Below are 23,461 nucleotides of genomic sequence, written 5' to 3' on the forward strand. Positions count from 1 at the left end.
TCCTCCCACACTGTAAAGGACTGTAGGTTAATTGGCTTGGTATAAACGTATAATTGTGTGCAGGACAGTGTTATTGTGCGGGGATAATATAAGATTATTGAGGGGTTGGACACGTTAGAGGCAGGAAACATGTTCCCAATGTTGGGGGAGTCCAGAACAAGCAGGCCACAGTTTAAGAATAAGGGGTAGGCCATTTAGAATTGAGATGAGGAAAAACGTTTTCAGTCAGAGAGTTGTGAATCTGTGGAATTCTCTGCCTCAGAAGGCAGTGGAGGCCAATTCTCTGAATGCATTCAAGAGAGAGCTGGATCGAGCTCTTAAGGATAGTGGAGTCAGGGGGTATGGGGAGAAGGCAGGAACGGGGTACTGATTGAGAATGATCAGCCATGATCACATTGAATGGCGGTGCTAGCTCGAAGGGCCGAATGGCCTCCTCCTGCACCTATTGTCTGTTGTCTATTGATCGCTGCGGATTCTGTGGGCCGAAGTGGCCTGTTTCCGCGCTGTATCTCTAAACCAAACTTCTACCTGTTGGACCTGTGCACGGCATGATTTGCCTGGATATTCAGTTTTCCCTCTGTATCTCAGTACAAGTGATAACAATAAACCAATACCTATAATTCAACCCACTAAAAACCCAGTGATGAATTTCTGAGTCTACAGAAGAGTAAATGTAACACGGAAAAAAGGGCATCAGTTTCGAGCGAGGAGCAAGAGGTTCAGAGATGCGCAGAGGAATAATGTTTCAACCTAGATTGCAGGAGGAATGAGATGCACAAAATCAATCACGAGGGGAATAGATAGGGTGAATGCACAGAGTAGGGGAATCAAAAACAAGAGAGAAATATTTAAGGTGAGATGGACGAGTTTACTATTAATTAATTAATTAATTTTATTAAGCAGGCTCATGGTCCATTAGAATACACATACAGTACACAGTATATACATATAAAATTAAATTAAATTAGAAAAGGCAACAATACCAATGTTTCCACATAGGTGACAGGTATTTCACAGCACTGAAACCAGGATTTACCAGCAGCACAATGATGGAATTCTGAGAACCATTCAATCGGCATATAAATTTAAACATGAGATTCCTCAACAGGGCATGAAACGTATTGACTCCTGCACTACAAAACAGTTCACTTGCACTGCACCACCTTGGCTTTCTAAGCAATATGCGCATGCAGTCATTATAGGCAACTTTAAGTTTATGAATGCTTGACATTAAACTTTATCCACAAAGGAGCAGTGTAAAGAGGAGTACAGTACACTCTAAACAGGTTTATCTTGACATTTCCTGAGCACCAGTGGAATTTCCTAACCAACATGTTAGCTTGTGCATACAACATGCTTGTGCATACAACGATCGACAACTTTTTCACTCAGAGGGTGGTGGATGTATGGAAAGAGCTGCCAGAGGATATAGTTGAGACAGATGTTATAACAGCATTTAAAAGACACTTGGACAGGAACATGAATAGAAAAGGTTTAGAGGGACATTGGCCAAACACTGGCAAATGGGACTAGCTTGGTTGGGGCATCTTGGTTGGCATGGACAAGAAGGGTCTGTTTCGATGCTGTACGACCGCGACTCTAAATACAACGGGGGATTAGTGTAAATCATGGTGGATTTCATAGGCCACAGTCATTTGGAGCCTTGCTATATGACAATAATTAAGTCACAGGTCGTAAGCAATGTGGATTCACCAGACATGGAACACTGTAGCGACATGGGGAGATTAAATACTTGATGCATTTTGAAGTGAGAAAAATCTAGAGGCTTGTGGTGAGTTATTGGAATTAAGAATACAGTCGTTGGGAATCCACCGCAAAGGAGACGAACAGCCTAAAGTAGTCATCGAAGAGGGATACGAGTTGATTGACTTGAACAGCGACTTGACGCACACAACTCTGCCACAAACAGTGGTCAGGAGACAGTTGGAGAGTAAGTGGCAGAGGAGGATGAACCGCATTGAAGACGGGTTTCAAAATACCCTTGAAAAAGAAATGACGACGTTGTAGTGTTGTCACGGATGACGGCTTCACTCCGTCATAATTGCCTCGCGTTCTGCGGGAAACATCTACGGCTCATCTCAAAATTCCTTCAGTATTGGTTATCAAATGGCAGAATGTGTTTGCCTACCTAAAATTTGCTTTCAACATCTCCTTCCAAGGACTCCATGCGGAATTGTTAAACGTTCTGTTTGTTCAGACAAGATTTTTTTGGCATGGAAACAAACAGACAGCTTTAACAATCTCTTGTGCAGAAGAGCAGCTTGAAATGGAACCTGGCAGCACAGTCACAGTCGATAAACTGGCACTGGGGTAAACACACAGCAACCATTACATAAGCCTTGATACATGCTGCAACGCAATGTGTGGTTCCGATAAATATAGTCTGCAGTATGCGTGAGCACATTGATGTAAAGGTCCACTGCAGACGGCGGCACGGTGGCGCAGTGGTAGAGTTGCTGCCTTACAGCGAATGCAGCACCGGAGACTCAGGTTCGATCCTGACCACGGGCGCCGTCTGTACGGAGTTTGTACGTTCTCCCCGTGACTTTTCTCCGAGATCTTCGGTTTCCTCCCACACTCCAAAGACGTACAGGTTTGTAGGTTAATTGGCTGGGTAAATGTAAAAAATGTCCCTAGTGTGTGTAGGATAGTGTGCGGGGATCGCTGGGCGGCACGTACTCGGTGGGCCGAAGGGCCTGTTTCCGCGCTGTATCTCTAAATCTAAAAAATCTAAAAATTACCATGGGCCCCACCACAATTCACCGCAGTACAAATGCTGTTCATCAAAACCATTCCCCACCGCATTAGTCCCGATCTATCCTCAATCAAATGCTTCGTTCAATGCGAATCTAGACACAAAAAGCTGGAGTGACTCAGTGGGACAGGCAGCATCTCAGGAAAGACGGAATGGGTGACGTTTCGGGTCGAGACCTGCTTCATTCAATGCGGCTACTTAACATTTACACATTTGATTGCAAGTCCCCTGACCTTTCCATCAACCAAATCCACAGCTTCTCCAGAAGATATTGAGCCCCAGAGCGAACCCCTGTCAAACATAAAAGGCCTCTCTACTGTTTGCACAGCATTCCAACATCTATTATGCGGCAATCAGACCAATTGCCACCGCAAGCAGACATTTGGCGCCCAGTTCCACTCACACATCATGTGCAAGGAGGAACTGCAGATGCTAGTTTAAACTGGAGATGGACACAAAATGCTGGAGTAACTCAGCAGGACAGGCAGCATCTCTGGAGAGAAGGAATGGGTGACGTTTTGGGTCTTCGCATCCTGCCCGGCACACATTGTGAGCTGCAGGGCCCGTTTCTGTGTTGTACTCTGGGTGGGTGGGGCAGTGGTAGAGTTGTTAAATTGCAGCGCCAGAAACCGGATTGGAACTCCACTGCGGATGCTGTCTGTACAGAGTTTGAACATTCTCCAGGTGCTCCAGTTTCCTCCCGCACTCAAGACACACAGGTTTGTAGGTTAATTGGCTTCGGTAAAATTGTAAATTGCCCCTGGTGTGTAGGATAGTGCAGGTTTACGTGGTGATCGCTGGTCGGTGCGGACTCAGTGGGCTGAAGGGCCTGTTTCCACGCTGTATCTCCAAAATTTAAAGTCTCAAGTACTGTTCTATGTTAGAGTCAGAGTCATGGCGTCTTGTTGCACAGAAACAGAGCCTTTGGCTCTACTTGCCCATGCCAACCAAGATGTCCCATCAACATTAGTCCCACTTTCCTGCGTTTAGCTCATGTCCCTCAAAAACTTTCCTATCCATACTATGTTCCTGAAATATTTTAAGCGGTATAATTATAAGGCCATTTAAAACTGAGGTGAGAAGAAACGTTTTCACCCAGAGAGTTGTGAATTTTGTGGAATTCTCTGCCACAGAAGGCAGTGTAGGCCAATTCACTGGATGAATTTAAAAGAGAGTTAGATAGAGCTCTAGGGGCTAGCTGAATCAAGGGATTATGGGGAGAAGGCAGGCACGGGTTACTGATTGTGGATGATCAGCCATGATCACAATGAATGGCGGTGCTGGCTCGAAGGGCCAAATGGCCTCCTCCCACACCTATTTTCTATGTAGAGCAGATTTTGTATTTGAAGTGACCCATCTTCCATCATGAAAATGGAGCAGGGATAAACAAAAAGGGAGCGTTTTCTATGCACAGATTTCAGAGACATGCAGTTTAAATCTTGCAGATTTAAATCAAGCAGATGCTAATATTCTCTCATCACAGCAGAACTTGCCAGCAGAATCGATGGAACATTGTATGCCAAGATTCCATCACGTCACCATTTGCTTCAACCTCCGATTCACAAAATGGAGAAATGTGAATAAAGCTTAAAAAAAAAAAGTATCTTCATGGACAAAGGACAAAACGTTTGCAAATATTTCCTCCAGCAAAATCATGATTGGAAAAAAAGCATTGCTGAAAGTAACACCTTTTCATGGAGGCCATCATAGGGACATACCATGTGGACATCAGGTTCTTCAGCCCGTTAGGATCATTACATTGACTAGGTTCCTTATATTATCGGGATTTCATCGGCATTTTAATCGGGATGCATCACAGCATGGTTTGTGAACAGTTCCATCCAAGATCACAAGAAATTACAGAGAATTGAGGTAACAGCCCAGATCATCACACATACCAGCCTCCTTTCTATTGATGCCATCTACACCTCACTGGGCAATGCCACCAGCATAATCAAGGCCCAGTCTCACCCTGGCCGCTCCCTCTTCTCCCCTCTCCCATCAGGCAAGAGGAACAGAAGCTTGAAAACACACACCTCCAGATTCAAGGACAGTTTCTTCCCAGCTGTTATCAACAACTAGCGAGCAGTCCTGACCTACCATCTACGTCATTGGAGACCCTTGGACTATGTTATATCGGACTTTACTGGATTTTATCTTGTGCCAAACATTATTCCCTTTATCCTGCATCTGTAAACTGTGGGCAGCTTCATTGTCATTTTGTTTACCCTCCTCCCATCTGGGAGAAGCTACAGGTCTCTCTGTTCCCGGACCTGCAGGTTCAGGACAGCTTCTTTCCTGCTGTCATTACCTTACTTAACTCTGCGCTTCGGTGATTGCTGCCATCCCCCCTCCCCCCCCCCCCCCTCGGGCACTCCTCCCATCAGTGACTGATCTCGCTCACCGGAATTTCCACTACCGTTACTGAATTACTGTGTATATTATATGTTTTACTATTCCATCGCATGCACTCTGGTTAAGATGCTAACTGCATTTTGTTGCACTGCACAATGACAATAAAGTTTGTATTGTATTGTATTGTATTGTATAGTCTTTCCGTTGGCTGGATAGCATGCAACAAAAAGCTTTTCACTGTACCTCAGCACACGTGACAATAAACTAAACTAACCAAACCAACCTGGCAGATGTGATATTACTTCTCTCCTGAGATGCTGCCTGACCTGCTGAGTTACTCCAGCATTTAGTTAATAAATAAATTAGGGCGGCACGGTAGCGCAGCGGTAGAGTTGCTGCTTTACAGCGAATGCAGCGCCGGAGACTCAGGTTCGAGCCTGACTACGGGTGCTGCACTGTAAGGAGTTTGTACGTTCTCCCCGTGACCTGCGTGGGTTTTCTCCGAGATCTTCGGTTTCCTCCCACACTCCAAAGACGTACAGGTATGTAGGTTAATTGACTGGGTAAATGTAAAAAATTGTCCCTAGTGGGTGTAGGATAGTGTTAATGTGCGGGGATCGCTGGGCGGCACGGACTTGGTGGGCCGAAAAGGCCTGTTTCCGCGCTGTATATATATGATATGATATGATATGAAATAGATGTGATATTTTGAATGGTAAACATGAATCGGGTCGGGACTATTCTTTAGACTGCACCCAAATTTTAAAAATAATTTCTCAAAAATTGACCCAGCCCAGGGGAGCGATTTTCACTGCTGTGCGTGATACAAACTTGGATGAATTGATTGGAAACAAAATCAAACTTCGTCCGATCATGACAACAGCGAAGTCACCATGTAAGTGCCAACTTAAGCTTTCAGGGACATATCTTTCCTAGTCCACATCAATCTTCCCCGGGGACTGTGCAGTGTACGCAGGTTATTGGGACTTTCCAACTCTAAACCACAAGCAATCACCAGCCTGCATTATTCAAATAAACGGCCGATTCTCAAATCTAATACTTCCTACTTCCCCCGTTAAATTTTAAACACGGAATTTTAAACAAGGGCGTGCAGCGTAGGTTTACTAGCTTAATTCCCGAAATGGCGGGACTGTCATATGTTGAAAGACTGGAGCGACTAGGTTTGTATACACTGGAGAAGGGTCTCGACCCGAAACGTCACCCATTCCTTCTCTCCCGAGATGCTGCCTGACCTGCTGAGTTACTCCAGCATTTTGTGAATAAATCGATTTGTACCAGCATCTGCAGTTATTTTCTTATATACTAGTTCTATCCTGCACACTAGGGACAATTTGCAGAAGGACTTTGGAATGTGGGAGGAAACCGGAGCACCCAGAGGAAACCCACGCAGTCACAGGGAGAACGTACAAACTCCGTACAGACAATACCCATACTCAGGATTGAACCCGGGTCTCTGGTGCTGTGAGGCAGTAAGTCTACCGCTGCGCCACCGTGACATCTTTCCAGTCTACTGTTTTAGTCTAGATGGAGTAGCTGTTCTAAACAGCGAGGGCGGATGTAGGATCTCAGCTTTACATGAAAGATGAACAGCTTCGCTCTCCACAAATGCTGACCGACCGGTCCCTGAACATTTCCAGCATATTCAGTCAAAGAAACATTCTCATTAGGAGACCCCTGAAAGGCAAAGGGCAGAGGGAGATGCAGTGGTGCAGCATTAGAGCGACCGCCTCACAGCACCAGGCCAGGACAACGCGTCTCTAAGGCCAAGACAAAACTTCGGACTTGAAGGGCACAAGATGGCGCCTAAAATGTGATGAGACTTGTGTACTCAATGTGGCCAACCATCTTATACTTGGTGTGATTACACCCGATGTACAGTCGGATTGCCACTGAAATGTAGAAGTGAACATAGAGGGCGGTATAGTAACCTTAGATAGACACAAAACGCTGGCCTCTGAGTTACTCCAGCTTCCGTTGTCTTTCCTTGGTATAAACCAGCATCTGCAGTTCCTTCTTACACAGGTATAGTAACCTTCCCCAGGCAATATAAGGCCCACTGGGCCAGCCATGGTTATTTGTGGATGGTCATCTTTGGTCCTGGTCTTTTCCCACCTACAGCCCTTCACCCCTCCCCCCGCCCACCCCACTTTCATTCTGAAGAAGGATCCCAACCCAAAACGTCACCTGTTCTTTATTTCTCCAGAGATGCTGCCTGACACATTGAGCTGCTCCAGCTCTTTGTGTCTATCTTTGAGGGTTTGTTGCTGGGGTCTGGGTGAAGCAGTAGCTTCTGTACAGTATGTACACTGGTCTCTTTCTGCAGCCGACATGATTTGGCTGCAGAAAAACAGACCACAGCCGACGAAAGGCTGCAGAAAAACAGACCACAAACTCCAGATCTCCCCCCCTACCCCCGCCCCCGCCCCCAGATAAACCAGAAGGCAATTTATTTTGTTGCCCTGCACATCTGCTTGCTGCAAGCACCCGAGGGCCAGGCTGCATTGCATCAACCTGCATCGCTGCAACTGTGAGAGAACTTGGACACAACATGCTGGAGTAACTCAGTGGGGAAAGGCAGCATCTCTGGAGAAATGGAATAGGTGACACTTCGGGTTGAGACCCTTCTTCAGATTGAGAGTCACCTTCGAGAAAGGCGGAGCTTGCCGCGAATCTCCTTTTCCTGGACCCGAGCATCGAAAATTCTGGATTCAAAGATGCCCATCTACCTGCACCCTGTCTGAAAGTGACTTCAAAGCATCAGCTGATGCTGTGGCTGTATTCGCATGCAATATACGATTAATCAGTCTTAATTTAACCAAGACAATTACTCAGAACACTTGGGTGCATCACTACATTTCCATTCAGCACGCGAGGTGGTCAGAATTTCCGCCTGTAAAATGATCTGTCTTCTCAAGTATGTGATTTTGTCCTCTGTTTTAGTTTTAGAGACACAGCGCGGAAATCGGCCCTTCGGCTCCGAGTCCGCGCCGGCCAGCGGTCCCCGACATATTAACACTATCCTACACACACACTAGGGACAATTTACATTTATACCAAGCCAATTAACCTACAAACTTGTACGTCTTTGGAGTGTGGGCGGAACCCGAAGATCACGGGGAGAACGCACAAACTCCATGCAGACAGCGCCCGTAGTCGGGATCGAACCCGGGTCTCTGGAGCTGAAAGCGCTGTAAGGCAGTAACTCTACCGCTGCGCCACCGTGCCACACTTTGCGTGGGCTCTGGTTCCAAGCCATGGTTAGGTGGACAGGGCACATGGAGTTTTAGTTCAGGCTAATGTCACATAGAATGTGCATTCTCCAAACACCAAAAACAGCACAGGTTGAGGCTGGGGAGAGGGCAGGTATACAAAGGTATACCTGCAGGTATACAAAGGTATATAGGTATTCAACACTAAAGAACTTCACAGCTGCATCTTTGCCAGCCTGAAGAGTTGCATGATTCCTGTGAATGCAACTCCAAAGTTTAAAAAAGTTTAGTATCCCAAGAAAACAAAGGCACAGCATCCAGCAATACTTCATTACTGCCACAAACATGGAGCAACTTTAGGTCATGCGGTCAAATAAAAAGCCTTGACATCACCCACTGTTCAAATACAAATAAAATCATGACATAAAAAGTATTTTCAAGGATAATTAGTTGTCTTTTTAATTGAACATACTTCATTGAACAATGACATCACAAAAGGTGGTGAATTTGTATCATGGAAAGGAATACTTTATTGCCATAAGTGACAAGGCACTGCGAAATTCTTTGCTTGCCTACCCAAGGAATGCAAATTGCGGCCATTTACGGTACTTCTCACGAATATCACCAAGTCCGCACCGACCAGCGATCACCGCGCATTAACACATACTAGGGACAATTTTACATTTATATATTTAAACTAAGCCAATTAACCTACGAACCTGTGTGTCTTTGGAATGTGGGAGGAAACCGGAGATCTTAAAGAAAAAAACCTACGCAGGTCACGGGTTGAACGTACAAACTCCGTACAGACAGCACCCGTAGTCAGGATCGAACCCGAGTCTCTGGCACTGCAAGGCAGTAGCTCTACCGCTGCGCCACCGTGACGTCTTGGATTGCAATCTTGATCAGGAATATGACCCGAAACGGGAACCATCTCTTTGCCTCCACAGGTGCTGCTGATTTCCTTTCACAGTTTGCTTTTTGCTCCACATCCCAGCATCTACAGCCTCGTGTATCAGCATGTTCTGCCAACCTCACAGTTCAATTCCTAGCCACGGTAGAATTGCTAAATGGTTCATATTCTTGGCAGCAAGGAGTTGAAACAAAGCTAAGTGACCTTGAGACAAAGGTCGGTGTGGTGGGCTTCCTTCTCTGACCTTGCCTTGACCTTTGTACTTGTTCATAGTCTGGGTTAGAGCCAGCATGGCAAGGAGGAGAGGGAATGAATCTGTCTTTACATAAGTATGTTGCACCATCTTAAGAGCAACAACGAATTTCACACTCACAAATGGGTCTGGATAGGACAGGTTTAGAGGGATATGGGCCAAAAGCAGGCAGGTGGGACTGGTGTAGATGGGACATGTTGGGCCGAAAGGCCTGTTTCCACACTGTACGACTCTAAATGGCAGATAGATGCGCAAAACATGCATCTTCAAATGCTGGACTCAAATCTTCTTGGCCAACCATGTTAACTTCCAGTTACTGATAATTTCACAAACCAGTGCAAAAGAAATTAGCTAAACAAGTTTAGGCAGGTTAACGTCCAAAACAAAACACATTGCTTTCTTCGTTATGAAGTCCAATTATCCTTATGCAAGAACAGGTAGAACAAAGATCACAGAACAGCAACCAATAAAACTCAAAGACAAACTTCAAAACTACTTCAAGAGAGAGCTAGATAGAGCTCTTAAGGATAGCAGAGTCTGGGGGTATGGGGAGAAGGCAGGAACGGGGTACTGATTGAGAATGATCAGCCATGATCACATTGAATGGCTGTGCTGGCTCGAAGGGCCGAATGGCCTACTCCTGCACCTAATGTCTATTGTCTATTTCTTCAGAAATCTAACTTGAGTTACAAATATTTCCCCGGTTTACGAAATTTTGCACGAGACAAACACCTTACGTGCTGAGAGGAACTGTAGATGCTAGTTTATACTCTAGATAGACACAAAGTGCTGGAGTAACTCAGCTGGTCATGCAACGTCTCTGGAGAAAAAGAATCTATCTACGTCCTCCTGAGATGCCGCCTGACCCACTGAGTACTCCAGCACTTTGTGTCCACAAACACCTTATAATTTGTTCAAGAAAGCAGGCAGCTCAATCCCCTCTGTGAATGATTACAGTCATACCAAGTTCTTTCAGTAACTGAGTATTTGTTCTTAATCCCAAATTTAGCGACTTGCTGACAACGTGCAAGGGGTGGAATGAAGAAATGTTGGCTATTATAATATTATTTTAAGAGAAATTTGCAATGCTGTACTCATATTGGTTGTTATTGGTTTGCTTAGGGTGGACAGGGGTAGAGCGACTGGCTTACAGCGCCAGAGACCTGGGTTCAATCCTGACTACGGGTGCTTGCCTGTAAGGAGTTTGTACATTCTTCCCGTGACCTGCGCAGGTTTTCTCCGAGATCTTCGGCTTCCTCCCACACTCTAAAGGCGTACAGGTTTGGAGGTTAATTGGCTTGGTATAAATGTACAAATGTAAAAGATTGTCCCCAGGATGCGTAAGGTGGTGATAATGTGCGCCCCATCGGAAGCCAAACATCCTTTGCCCCCATCGGGCGCCAAACATCCTTTGCCCCCATCGGACGCCAAACATCCTTTGCACCACCTCGCCAAGGATTCACAGCAACTGGGACCTCAACGCCTGTCATCTCGTCACCCTTTCTCCCATCATGCAGCGACCCTCTGTGGCTCCGGTTTCAAATACTAGGAGCATGGAGAACCAGCTGGGAACATACATCGCCACCTCCTCAATTCACTGTCGCACTGTACACCACAGCCTCACCCGGCTTGGACATGCCCCGCAAAGAGTGGGTCGCCCTGAACCGGCTCCGCACAGGGGTCGGCCGGTTCGATGCCAACATGCATCGTTGGGGGTTGCGTCCATCAGCAGCCTGCGTGCATGGAGCAGACCAGCAAACAGCGCAGCATGGCATTTTTGACAATAGACAATAGGTGCAGGAGGAGGCCATTCGGCCCTTCGAGCCAGCACCGCCATTCAATGTGATCATGGTTGATCATTCTCAATCAGTACCCCGTTCCTGCCTTCTCCCCATACCCCCTGACTCCGCTATCCTTAAGAGCTCTATCCAGCTCTCTCTTGAATGCATTCAGAGAATTGGCCTCCACTGCCTTCTGAGGCAGAGAATTCCACAGATTCACAACTCTCTGACTGAAAAAGTTTGTCCTCATCTCAGTTCTAAATGGCCTACCCCTTATTCTTAAACTGTGGCCCCTTGTTCTGTACTCCCCCAACATTGGGAACACGTTTCCTGCCTCTAACGTGTCCAACTTCCTTAATAATCTTATATGTTTCGATAAGATCTCCTCTCATCCTTCTAAATTCCAGTGTTTACAAGCCTAGTTGCTCCAGTCTTTCAACATATGATAGTCCCGCCATTCCGGGAATTAACCTAGTAAACCTACGCTGCACGCCCTCAATAGCAAGAATATCCTTCCTCAAATTTGGAGACCAAAACGGCACACAGTACTCCAGGTGCGGTCTCACTAGGGCTGCGCTGTCCTCCGTCCCCCTGGTGGAGGGGTAGACCTCACGGCCCTCGACAATAGCACATTGCACTGGCTACAGCACCTGGAGGGCGTTACATAACTTCTGCTGCCTCAAACGCAAGAAGAAGATGTGCGGGGATTGCCGGTCGGCATGGAAACGGTGGGCCAAAGGGCCTGTTTTCACGCTGTATCACTAAACATTCCCGCCTGCACTTGTCACACAAATCAACGTTAGATGTGGAGTATAAAAGGCCCATGTAAAAGAGTGCATTCTTAAGGCCCCCTCTGTTTTAGTGTCAGGCAGACAGTCAGGGTCAATTTCCTGAACAAAGTTGAATTAAGGAGGCGGCATTTTAATGGAGCAATGAATCATTCTACATTTAAAGCCTCTCGCCCTTGTAAAACTGCAAATTTACACAAGGAAGGAAACGGGATGACAGGACCCCACTCCACCAAGCTGTGACACACGCACTCCCCGGTTTCAAACATAGCCAGCTGCACAATTACTCATCTGAGGGCAGATGTAAAACATGGGGCAGCTCCAACTATAACAGACTGAAGAGCACAAAACAAAATAAAAAGATGCTTTTCTATCGCTGGGGGCTTAAGCCCCCAACTGATGGAGTAAAAAAAACAGACCCGCCCTCTCGCAGAATACTTTTAGAATTTGAACGTTAAATCAGAAAAACATCAGAGAGTCATACAGCATGGAAACAGGCCCTTCGGCCCCACTTGCCCACACTGACCAACATGTCTCATCTACACGTCCCACCTGCCTGTGTTTGGCCCATATATATATCCCTCTAAACCTGTCCTATCCATGTACCTGTCTAATTGTTTCTTAAACGTTGCGATAGTCCCTGCTTCAAATACCTCCTCTGGCAGCTTGTTCCATTACACCCACCACCCTTTGTGTGAAAAAGTTGCCCCTCAGATTCCTATTAAATCTTTTCCTCATTCACCTTAAACCAATGTCCTCTGGTTCTCTTGTATCCGTATCTTGCATCGTGGCTCTTGTATCGTGTATTCATCCCTTTCCAAAATGCTCACTCGGACTGTCGTGACTGCAACATGCAGAGTGGTAATCCTACTTCCTCTTACATTCGAGGCCTAGATATGTTACCACATAACAGAAGCCTGCAGACCAAAAGCAGGTAAACATGGCTACTTGCAGGCAAGTAAAACAGGCCGAAAAATGACTAATTCCAATAATAAACCATCAGTCGTTTGAAAACCCTGTGCACCAACACCCTCACACACATACACACACACACATTAATGATTTGTGCCGGTCATTCGGAAAGTAGGGGCTTGAAGAGAGGTTATTATGTACTGATATAAGAAAATAACTGCAGATGCTGGTACAAATCGATTTATTCACAAAATGCTGGAGTAACTCAGCAGGTCAGGCAGCATCTCGGGAGAGAAGGAATGGGTGACGTTTCGGGTCGAGACCCTTCTTCTTATGTACTGAGGTAGGGAAGGCCATGCAATGTGCTGTGGATAACTGGGAACCCTTGGGGAGGAGGATGGAGGGAGTTGGCGATGGACGATGGACAAAGGGCCATTTCCAAGATGGCGGCAGACAGAGAAGATCGATGACGCCAAGACAACGGGCCTTTAACGGCAAGATAGTACTGCACTCTTAACTCTGAAACTTTGTGGATGCCAGAAACGAGGTGACTCTTTGTGCACTGTCTCGGTGAAGTCCATTATTACACTACCACTGTTACACTTTTGTGTTTATCTATAATTTTGCTTATCAAGAGTATTTTACTGGATTGTATGCAAAAAAACCCCCAAAGAATTTCACAGGCATCTAGATATATTGTTTTTTAGATAAGACATGGATATGCTGAGAATCGAGGGGAGAGGGGAATGGTTCATGTGCAGGCTGATGAGATTAGTTTATCTTGGAATTACGTTCAGCACAGACATTCTAGGCCGAAGGGCCTGTTCCTACACTGTACTTGATGTTCTAGATCAATAAACTGATTTGGATACTCAAGCTGCCGAGAGGTAACATAGAAACTAGGTGCAGGAGTAGGCCATTCGGCCCTTCGAGCCAGCACTGCCATTCAATATGATCATGGCTGATCATCCAGAACCATATCATATATCATATCATATATAATATACAGCGCGGAAACAGGCCTTTTCGGCCCACCGGGTCCGCGCCGCCCAGCGATCCCCGCACATTAACACTATCCTACACACACTAGGGACAATTTTTAACATTTACCCAGCCAATTAACCTACATACCTGTACGTCTTTGGAGTGTGGGAGGAAACCGAAGATCTCGGAGAAAACCCACGCAGGTCACGGGGAGAACGTACAAACTCCTTACAGTACAGCACCCGTAGTCAGGATCGAACCTGAGTCATTCAACCAGAACCCCGTTTCTGCTTTCTCCCCATACCTCTTGATTCCGTTAGTCCTTCGAGTTATATCCAAGTCTCTCTTGAAAACACGCAGTGAATTGGCCTCCACTGCCTTCTGCGGCAGAGAATTCCACAGATTCACACCTCTCCGGGTGAAGAGGTTTTTGCTCATCTCAGTCCTAAATGGCCTACCCCTTATTCTTAAACTGTGACCCCTGGTTCTGGACTCCCCCAACATTGGGAACATGTTTCCTGCAGGGAGTTGTGGCATCTTCCAAGGTAGTCGTGCACCTCCTGTGGCCTTATGTTCCAAAACTAGTGACCAGAAGACTTGTTTGTTGGAAGCTTAGCTTTGGCAGTTGTCAGTGATCTAAGTGTATCAAGTTGCAAACATCTTCTAATGATACCAGAATCATAGTCAGAGTCAGAGTCCTACAACATTGGCCAAACTTGCACATGCCGATAAAGATGTCCCATCTAAACTAGTCCCCCAAGAATAAAAACATTTACTGGCCAATAAATACATACAATGAATTTGCCTTGGCGCTTTGCTTGCACATAGTAAAAACACGATATACAACAGACAATGAAATATAAAGCATTATAATTTAAACATGTGAAAATAAAGTACCAGATGAAAAAGAGGCTACATACTTTTGGCTGTTAAGTACAGCTACTGCTCATGGAAAGAAGCCATTTTTATGTTTAAATTATATATATATATATATATATATAGTATAAGAAAATAACTGCAGATGCTGGTACAAATCGATTTATTCACAAAATGCTGGAGTAACTCAGCAGGTCAGGCAGCATCTCGGGAGAGAAGGAATGGGTTATTGGTTCAGGACAACATCAACTAACTCATCGTAGCGGTCTCTCACCACCCACTGCCGGATAAATAATATATGTTCATGGGCAATAAAAGCTGGAAATGAGTTTTAAAATTCCACACAATACCAATCTAAATTCCATTAACACGCCCCTTACAACTTGCTTTATCTCTAGCAGTTCTATATTAAAACATGAAATTATTTCAGTCCTGTACTGAGAGAGGGGCAGGTAAATGTGCCACACCGCACACTTAACGCTGCCTTTCACATTTCATGAGCCGTGTCATTTTTCATCTGCTCCTCATCAGCTGGATAGATTTGCACCACGTGAATGCCAAGATACAATTCACGCCAATCACCCGTTCCTTCTCTCTAGAGATGCTGTCTGTCCCGCTGAGTTACTCCGGCATTTTTGTGTCTATCTTCGGTGTAAACCAGCACCTGCAGTTCCTTTTCTACACATGTCAATTGGGATTATCCCCTCCATCCCTCTCAAAAGACTGCACAAAATACATCTTAGCCTTTAATAGCCCATAATCCACAACCAGTGCTGAACTACTATCTTCCTCATTGGTGACCCTCGGACTATCCTTGATCGGGCTTTGCTGGCTTTACCTTGCACCAAACGTTATTCTTTTCTGACGTAGCTATACACTGCAATGGCTCGATTGTAATCATGCATTGCCTTCCCGCTGACTGGATAGCATGCAACAAAAAGCTTTTCACTAAACTGGTCCAATTTTAAAAAGTACACAAAAACCAACCACCTAGATAACTGAATGATTAAATCTGAAATCAAGTGCCCAAATGTAAATCCAACAAAAAACAAATGCTTATATATTTTTTGATCTGTAGAACATAGAACAGCACAGCCAAGCAACCGGGCCTTGGGTCCACGATACATGCTAAATTAAACTAAATTAAACTTCTGCTTGCATATGTTTGATACCACTCCATTCCCTGCATATTCATGTGTCTACCTAAATCCTTTTAAATCCCATCATATCAAATTCCACCGCCATCCCTGGCAATGCATTCCAGGCATCGGCCTGCAAACAAAAACAACGTCCCCCTCGCATCTCCTTTGAACTTTCTCCCCACGACTTTAAGACCGTGCCCTCAACACATGCTCGACACAATCATGGAGCCAAGGGCCTGCACCTCCGCTGCAGTTCGACACAAAATACAGAGTGCAGGAGTACGTGCTGAGGGATGCACTGAAGCTTGGTGCAGCCAACGCCAAGGCTCTGTGGGGGAGGACCACAGTCTGGGGTCCTTCCGCTGCTGGACATGGGGGGCAGGGTCTGGTGGAGACGCCCCTCCAAATAAGGGATACTGTGTAAATGTCTGTAAATTTGGAAGTGAATGCCTGTATCGAATGTGTAACCTCCGGAAATGTCGGATGCGTTTGTTAAAAAAGATGTTTTGTAAATATTTATTACTTGAATAAAGTATTTTTTGACATTAAAAAAAAAAAAAAAAAAAAAAAAAACCAACTCGGCAGGTCAGGCAGCATCTCTGGAGAAAAGGATTAGGCGAGGTCTTTTTGCGTTGGACTTCATATTCGCACTCCATCAGTCAGGTGGGAGGGATGTTTGAATTATGGTGAATTGTGATGGTGCTTTGTCCTCTTTAAAACGTTCCTGACATTGGATAGCTCATTGCAATGGGAAGGTTGCCAATATGACACCCACGGCGATGCTTCGGGTCAGAACCCTTCTTCTGATTTGGATGGGTTCCAAACCAAAAAGTCACCTATTCCTTTTCTCCAGTGATGCTGCCTGTCCCGCTGAGTTACTCCAGCATTTTGTGTCTATCTTCGGTATAAACCAGCATCTGCAGTTCCTTCTGACACATTTCCTCTGCAGTTCTAGTTCTGCATTTCCAACCTGAGAAACAAGGTTCTGACCATCTATCACGTCTGTGCCTCAATTTTAGATACTTCTATCTGGTCTCCCCTCAGCCGCTGGCACTCCAGAGAAAATAATACATGTGTAAAACGCTCTCCTCATAACTAATGCCCTCGCATGCGGCTAGCATACGAGTAAAACTCTTCTGAACCCTCTCCAAAGAAACATCCTCATGCCAGGCCCTTCACAGATACAAAGCCCAAAAATCCCGCTTGCCACCTTCACCCAGAGGAAGCAGCCTCATCAACCTCCCCGGCTAAAATGGCAGCAGTAGTTCATGCCTTCCTCTCGACGCACAGTGGCATATTGGCAACCTTCCCATTGCAATGAGCTATCCAATGTCAGGAACGCTTTAAAGAGAACAAAGCACCACCATAATTCACAACAAACATCCCTCCCACATGGCTGAAGGGGTGCGAGAATGAAGTCCAGCGCAAAGATACAAGGTGTTGGAGTAACCCAGCGGGTCAGTCGAGTTACTCCAGCACTGTGTGTCTTTTTTGGGGGAATCAGCATCTCCAAATCCAAAATCCAAAATAGCTTTATTTGTCATTCCTTACGGAACGAGATTACTTAGCCAGCAGTACAAAAACACAAGACACAACCCCAACACAAACATCCATCACAGTGACTCCAAACACCCCCTCACTGTGATGGAGGCCAAAAACTTCCCCTCTCTCTTCCCCCATGCCCCTCCCACGTACAGACAACTGGACCCCTACCGAGGCGACCGACCCGCACAGCCCCCGCAAGGAGATGGAAAGTCCACGCGGCCGAGCCGCACCGGGCGCTGGAAAGTCCCGCGGCCGCGCCGCACCGGGCACTGTTCAATCTGAATTGAACTGCAGACGCTGATTCCAAAAGAAAAGGACACAAAATGCTGAAGTCGCTCAACTGACCGTCCGAAATTGCTGGTGCATTGTGTTACTCTTCTCGGTCTTCCCAAGAAGCACTTTCTCCATGCATGGAAAGTTGACAGGTCTCCCATTTAAAACACAATGCTCTGTTTTGCTTCATTTTGAACTGCAGCAGATATTTTTGTTTATCCACCTTCCTGCTCACTCACTCACTCACTCACTCACTCACTCACTCACTCACTCACTCACTCACTCACTCACTCACTCACTCACTCGACCAGTCTCTAACTTGTGTAGAATTCAAGTATTCTCACAGCTCAGTTTTCCCGATAAGATTGGTCCTCGAGCTGCCTACTTGCACTTTGTCCTGGCAGGCAGATTCATCGCTCTCAGTTGGAGGTAATGGAGCCACCAGCACTCACTATTGAGGCACCCCACCAGTTCAAAGCTGTTCACCTTTACATGACAAAAACTCCTGCTGCTTTCTTCCATTAACCAATCCTCTCTCCACTCTATCACTCCATAATCCGGTGTTTTAATGAAGCTTTCAAGTGTCAACGCATTAAATTCCTTTCAGAAGTCAGACGTGCCACATCAAATCGCTCCCTCGTATTCCCCTCCACCGATAGCATCGAAGAAACAGATAGTTCCCTCAAATCACTTTCATCAAACCCTGCAGAACCAGTCTAGTCTAACTTTAATTTTCATTGTGCCACTACCATGCCTTGACATTTTCTTGTCTTAATTGAATTTCACTTTGTATGCCTCATTGTCACCTTCCCCAGCTAACAATTGTCTATTCTACATTTTCCTTGAACTTTGTCCACTTTGGTCTCTCGTTTGCACACCTTACCCCTCCATACCTCTCGCTCCCCTCTCCCCTGACCCTCGGTCTGAAGAAGGGTCTCGACCCGAAAGGTCACCCATTCCTTCTATGCAGAGATGCTGCCTGTCCCGCTGAGTTACTCCAGCATTTTATGTCTATCTTCGGTGTAAAGCAGCATCTGCGGTTCCTTCCTACACATGATGATACTTTATTGTCACTTGTACCTGGCTATGTGCAGTGAAAATCTTTGTTTTTGCATACAAATGACACTAAAGAGTTGCCACAAAAACTCTTGGCAAAGTTACAAAAAGATATAATGGATATAATAGGTTAGTTAATAGAAGCCATGATCACATTGAATGGCGGTGCTGGCTCGAAGGGCTGAATGGCCTCCCCCTGCACCTATTGTCTATAAGGTAGTTAAACCAGCATCTGCAGTTGCTTCCTACACACTTCTTATAAACGGAGGTCAGGATAAAATGACAGTACCCAATCCATATTTTCTCTTCCTCTCGATGAACAGCATCATACTTGCAACCTCCCATTTCAATGAGCTATCCAATGTCAGGAATGTTTTAAAGAGGAAAAAGCACCACACCACTATAATTCAAAACAAACATACCTCCCACATGACAAGTAACCCAAACCACTTGGCCTTTGGGCCCAAGAGTGTGTCATTGATACAAGCAAGCAAGCAAGGCCAATCTTCAAGAGTCTGGTGGTGTAGTGGTTAAGTTAATGGTCTACCAAGCATTCTGGGCCATTGATGCCGAGAAGTTCAAATTCCACCCCGGCTTCTATTTATTTAAGCTAATTAAATCAATCTGGATTAAAAAAAAAAATAAAACAAGTCCTGCTAACCATCATTAAAAAAACAAAAAAGATTCATTAAATGCCAACTGGGAAGGACAGGAAAAAATAACGATAGACCTTAACTGGTCTAATCTTGTGGAATGTGGTCTATTTTTCACTGCCTCTACAGTTCAGGGGCAATTAGGAATCCATTACAAATATTGGTAGCTCCAAGGACACACATATGCAAGGAATGAAAATATATCAGATTTTAATCAATCCTACGTTAAAATCTGCCAAAAAAACAACAAAATAATCCTTTACCTAAACGAGTAAAGGGTTAGCTAAACCTTATTGGAACGGCTTGAGAATTCTCCTGGGGGATTATTGGGACCACAGCGGTGCAGCAGGTAGAGCTGCTGCCTCACAGCGCCAGAGACCTCGGGTGCTGTCTGTGTGGAGCTTGCACGTTCTCCGTGACTGTGCGGGTTTCCGCTGGGTGCTCCAGTTTCCTCCCGCACCCCAAAAGATGTGTGGGCTTGGAAGTTAATTGGCCTCCGGTAACTCGTCCCGAAAGTGGGGCTGGTGGTTGAGAAAGTGGGATAACATAGTACTAGTTTACGGGCGATCGCTGGTCAGCATGGACTCAGTGGGCCGAAGGGCCCGTGTCCATGCTGTATCTGTAAACTAAACTCACTTCATGGTGAACAGAGATGCAGATCGGAGACTCTGATGTTTTGACTGCAAGTTTACAGTGGTGCTTTTATAGACAATAGACAATAGACAATAGGTGCAGGAGTAGGCCATTCAGCCCTTCGAGCCAGCACCGCCATTCAATGCGATCATGGCTGATCACTCTCAATCAGTACCCCGTTCCTGCCTTCTCCCCATACCCCCTCACTCCGCTATCCTTAAGAGCTCTATCCAAGTTTTCAGAAAAAGCCAAAAATAGGTCCAGCACCAGTTTCCTGACATCCCATGCAAGATGGGTCTGTTTGTGTCAACAGAGGACAAAACAAAACAGGGGTATCACCCGATGAAGCGGTTTACCAACAGTCACATACAATGTGTGACTGTACAATAGTGTACAACAGAATACAATAAAATGGATAATAGTGACAGTAAACTAAACTAAGCATAGAGACACATCGACGCACAGTTGAAGTTGCTGCCTTACAGCACTTACCCGGATCCTGACTACGGGTGCTGTCCGTATGGAGTTTGTACGTTCTCCCTGAGACCGCATGGGTTTTCTCCGGGATCTTCGATTTCCTCCCACGCTCCAAAGATGTACAGGTTTGTAGGTAATTGGCTTGGTATTAATGTAAATTGTCCCTAGTGTGTGTAGGATAGTGTTAATGTGCGGGGATGTGGACTCAGTGGGCCAAAGGTCCTGTTTCCACACTGTAGGGCGAAGGCCGCAGAGGCCAATAGGATTAACAAACTCATCAAGAAGGCTGGCTCCGTCCTGGGGGCGGAGTTGGATTCACGGGAGGTGGTCTTGGATGGGAGGATGCTCCTCAAACTGCAGAGCATCTTGGACAATACAGCTCCACCCCCTCCATGACACACTGGTCAACCTGAGGAGCACCTTCAGCAACAGACTGGTCCCACCAAGATGCAGCACAGAACGAACTCCACAGGAGATCCTTCTTCCCTGTGGCTATCAAACTGTACAACTCCTCCCCCTTCTGTCGTGGGGTAGACTGAGATTGACTCCCCTCCCTCCCCCCCCATCTTTGTACATCCCCCAGTACTTTCCACTCATCATTTTCATTTCGTATTTCATGTATCTTGTTGAGTTATATGACTGTTGGCAGATCAATTTTTCCCTTCTGGGATAAATAAAGTTCAATCGAATCGTATCTCTAAACTAAACTAAAAAGAGACTTGAGAAAGTTATACAAGTGAAAAAATATCAAAAATAATCCTGCAATCATCAAAAATGTAGCAGTAAAATTTGGCGCCAACTCTCAGACCATGCGAGTGGGTGTCAATCATTCATCAACACACTGATGAGGGCTGCCCTGGTCGTTTTTTATTTATATGATTTGTTCTTTCGTATTTCTCAAACTGTTCAGCATTTCCTGAAGGAAGCAAAAATATCGACAAGATTTCTGGAGCTCAGGCAGCATCCTGAGAAAGACACCTGTCAGGATTACATGCAAAATTGTAATTATATCCCTCAAGCAGATCGACTACTGTCAGGAGCAAGACGAGTCCAGACTGTTCCGTCGTCCAAGTTAACACCCTCAGACTATTTTAAAATCAGACTTTACCTTGCACTAAAATTCCCTTTATCATGCACCTGTACACTGTGGACAGTTCGAATGTGATCATGTAGTCTTTCCACAGACTGGTTAGCACACAACAAAAGCTTTTCACTTCACCTCGGTACACGTGACAATAAACTAATCTGGTCCTATGTGCAGGCAACGGAACAATTAAATTCTTACTTGCTGCAACTTAACAGGTCCGTAAATGTAATAACGCATAGGTCATATTTAATAATCAAAAACGGAATAAATTCATAACTGTAATACGAGGTGACCTAATACTAGGTGAAATTTACATCGGCGAAACCAAGCGCAGGCTCGGCGATCGCTTCGCTCAACACCTGCGCTCGGTCCGCGTTGGCCAAACTGATCTCCCGGTCGCCGAGCACTTCAACTCCCCCTCCCATTCCCGGTCTGACCTTTCTGTCATGGGCCTCCTCCAGTGCCATAGTGAGGCCCACCGGAAATTGGAGGAACAGCGCCTCATATTTCGCCTGGGCAGCTTGCAGCCCAGCGGTATGAACATCGACTTCTCCAACTTTAGATAGTTCCTCTGTTCCTCCCTTCCCCTCCTCCTTCCCAGATCTCCCTCTATCTTCCTGTCTCCACCTATATCCTTCCTTTGTCCCGCCCCCCTGACATCAGTCTGAAGACGGGTCTCGACCCGAAACGTCACCCATTCCTTCTCTCTTGAGATGCTGCCTGACCTGCTGAGTTACTCCAGCATTTTGTGAATAAATACCTTCGATTTGTACCAACATCTGCAGTTATTTTCTTATAATACTAGGTGGTAACTGTAATATTAGGTGACTGTAACACCAGGTACCTAACACTAGGTAATGACTATAACACCAGGTATCTAATACTAGGTGATAACTGTAACACCAGGTACCTAGTACTGGGTAACCCTAGTAGTGCAAATACCAAAGTGCCACCAAACACGGTCCATGTAAGATCACAGTTGCTGAGGTTAGTGTTCGAGTGCTTGAACACTAACCCCCACCACTCCTGCCATTTACACGACTTGGCTGCATTTTGCCATAGCTCCAGAATGATCACAACAAGATCCTTGATTTCACCGAAGTCTTGAATTTCTTCCCCCCCTCAAATAATGCTCCCTGCCTCTCATTTCTCCACAACACTATTAACATAGGGCCATACTCCTCCCAACAAGATCACAAAGGCGCCCACGCACAGACTACTAATACGGATTAAATCATTCACAGCAATAAAATGGTTGAACAATCTCGCATCAGAACACTGATTTCACAAAAAGTATTTTTGTTGTTGTTGTATTAAATCACTTTAAAATGTAACTCCAGCAACACATTCAACATAAAGTAGTCACTAAATTTAGTAACAACGTTTCAGAAAACTTAAGGGGGGAAAAAAAAGGAATTGCTAGAGTGTAGTTGGGACAGTCCCTTGCAAACTGACCACAAATATACTCCAGAGCCTCCAAAAATCTGCAGGATTACCAAGGCTTAGTTTAAAGTGACTGTGGTTAACCATTTTAAATATCAGAGATGTCCAACATTAATCACTGGTCCTGTATGGCAAATTGACAGCCCTCAGCAGATTAAAATAGAGGACCTTGCTTCCAAATAAACGACCCAGTTTCAAAGTTCATCACTGCAACACTCTTCGACATGACACAATCACTGGTTACGATCACAAACCAGCGACAGTTACGAGTTTTGTTCTGAGGA

This window comes from Rhinoraja longicauda, chromosome 23 (assembly GCF_053455715.1).
Source record: "Rhinoraja longicauda isolate Sanriku21f chromosome 23, sRhiLon1.1, whole genome shotgun sequence".
In the NCBI taxonomy this organism is placed as follows: Eukaryota; Metazoa; Chordata; class Chondrichthyes; order Rajiformes; family Arhynchobatidae; genus Rhinoraja; species Rhinoraja longicauda.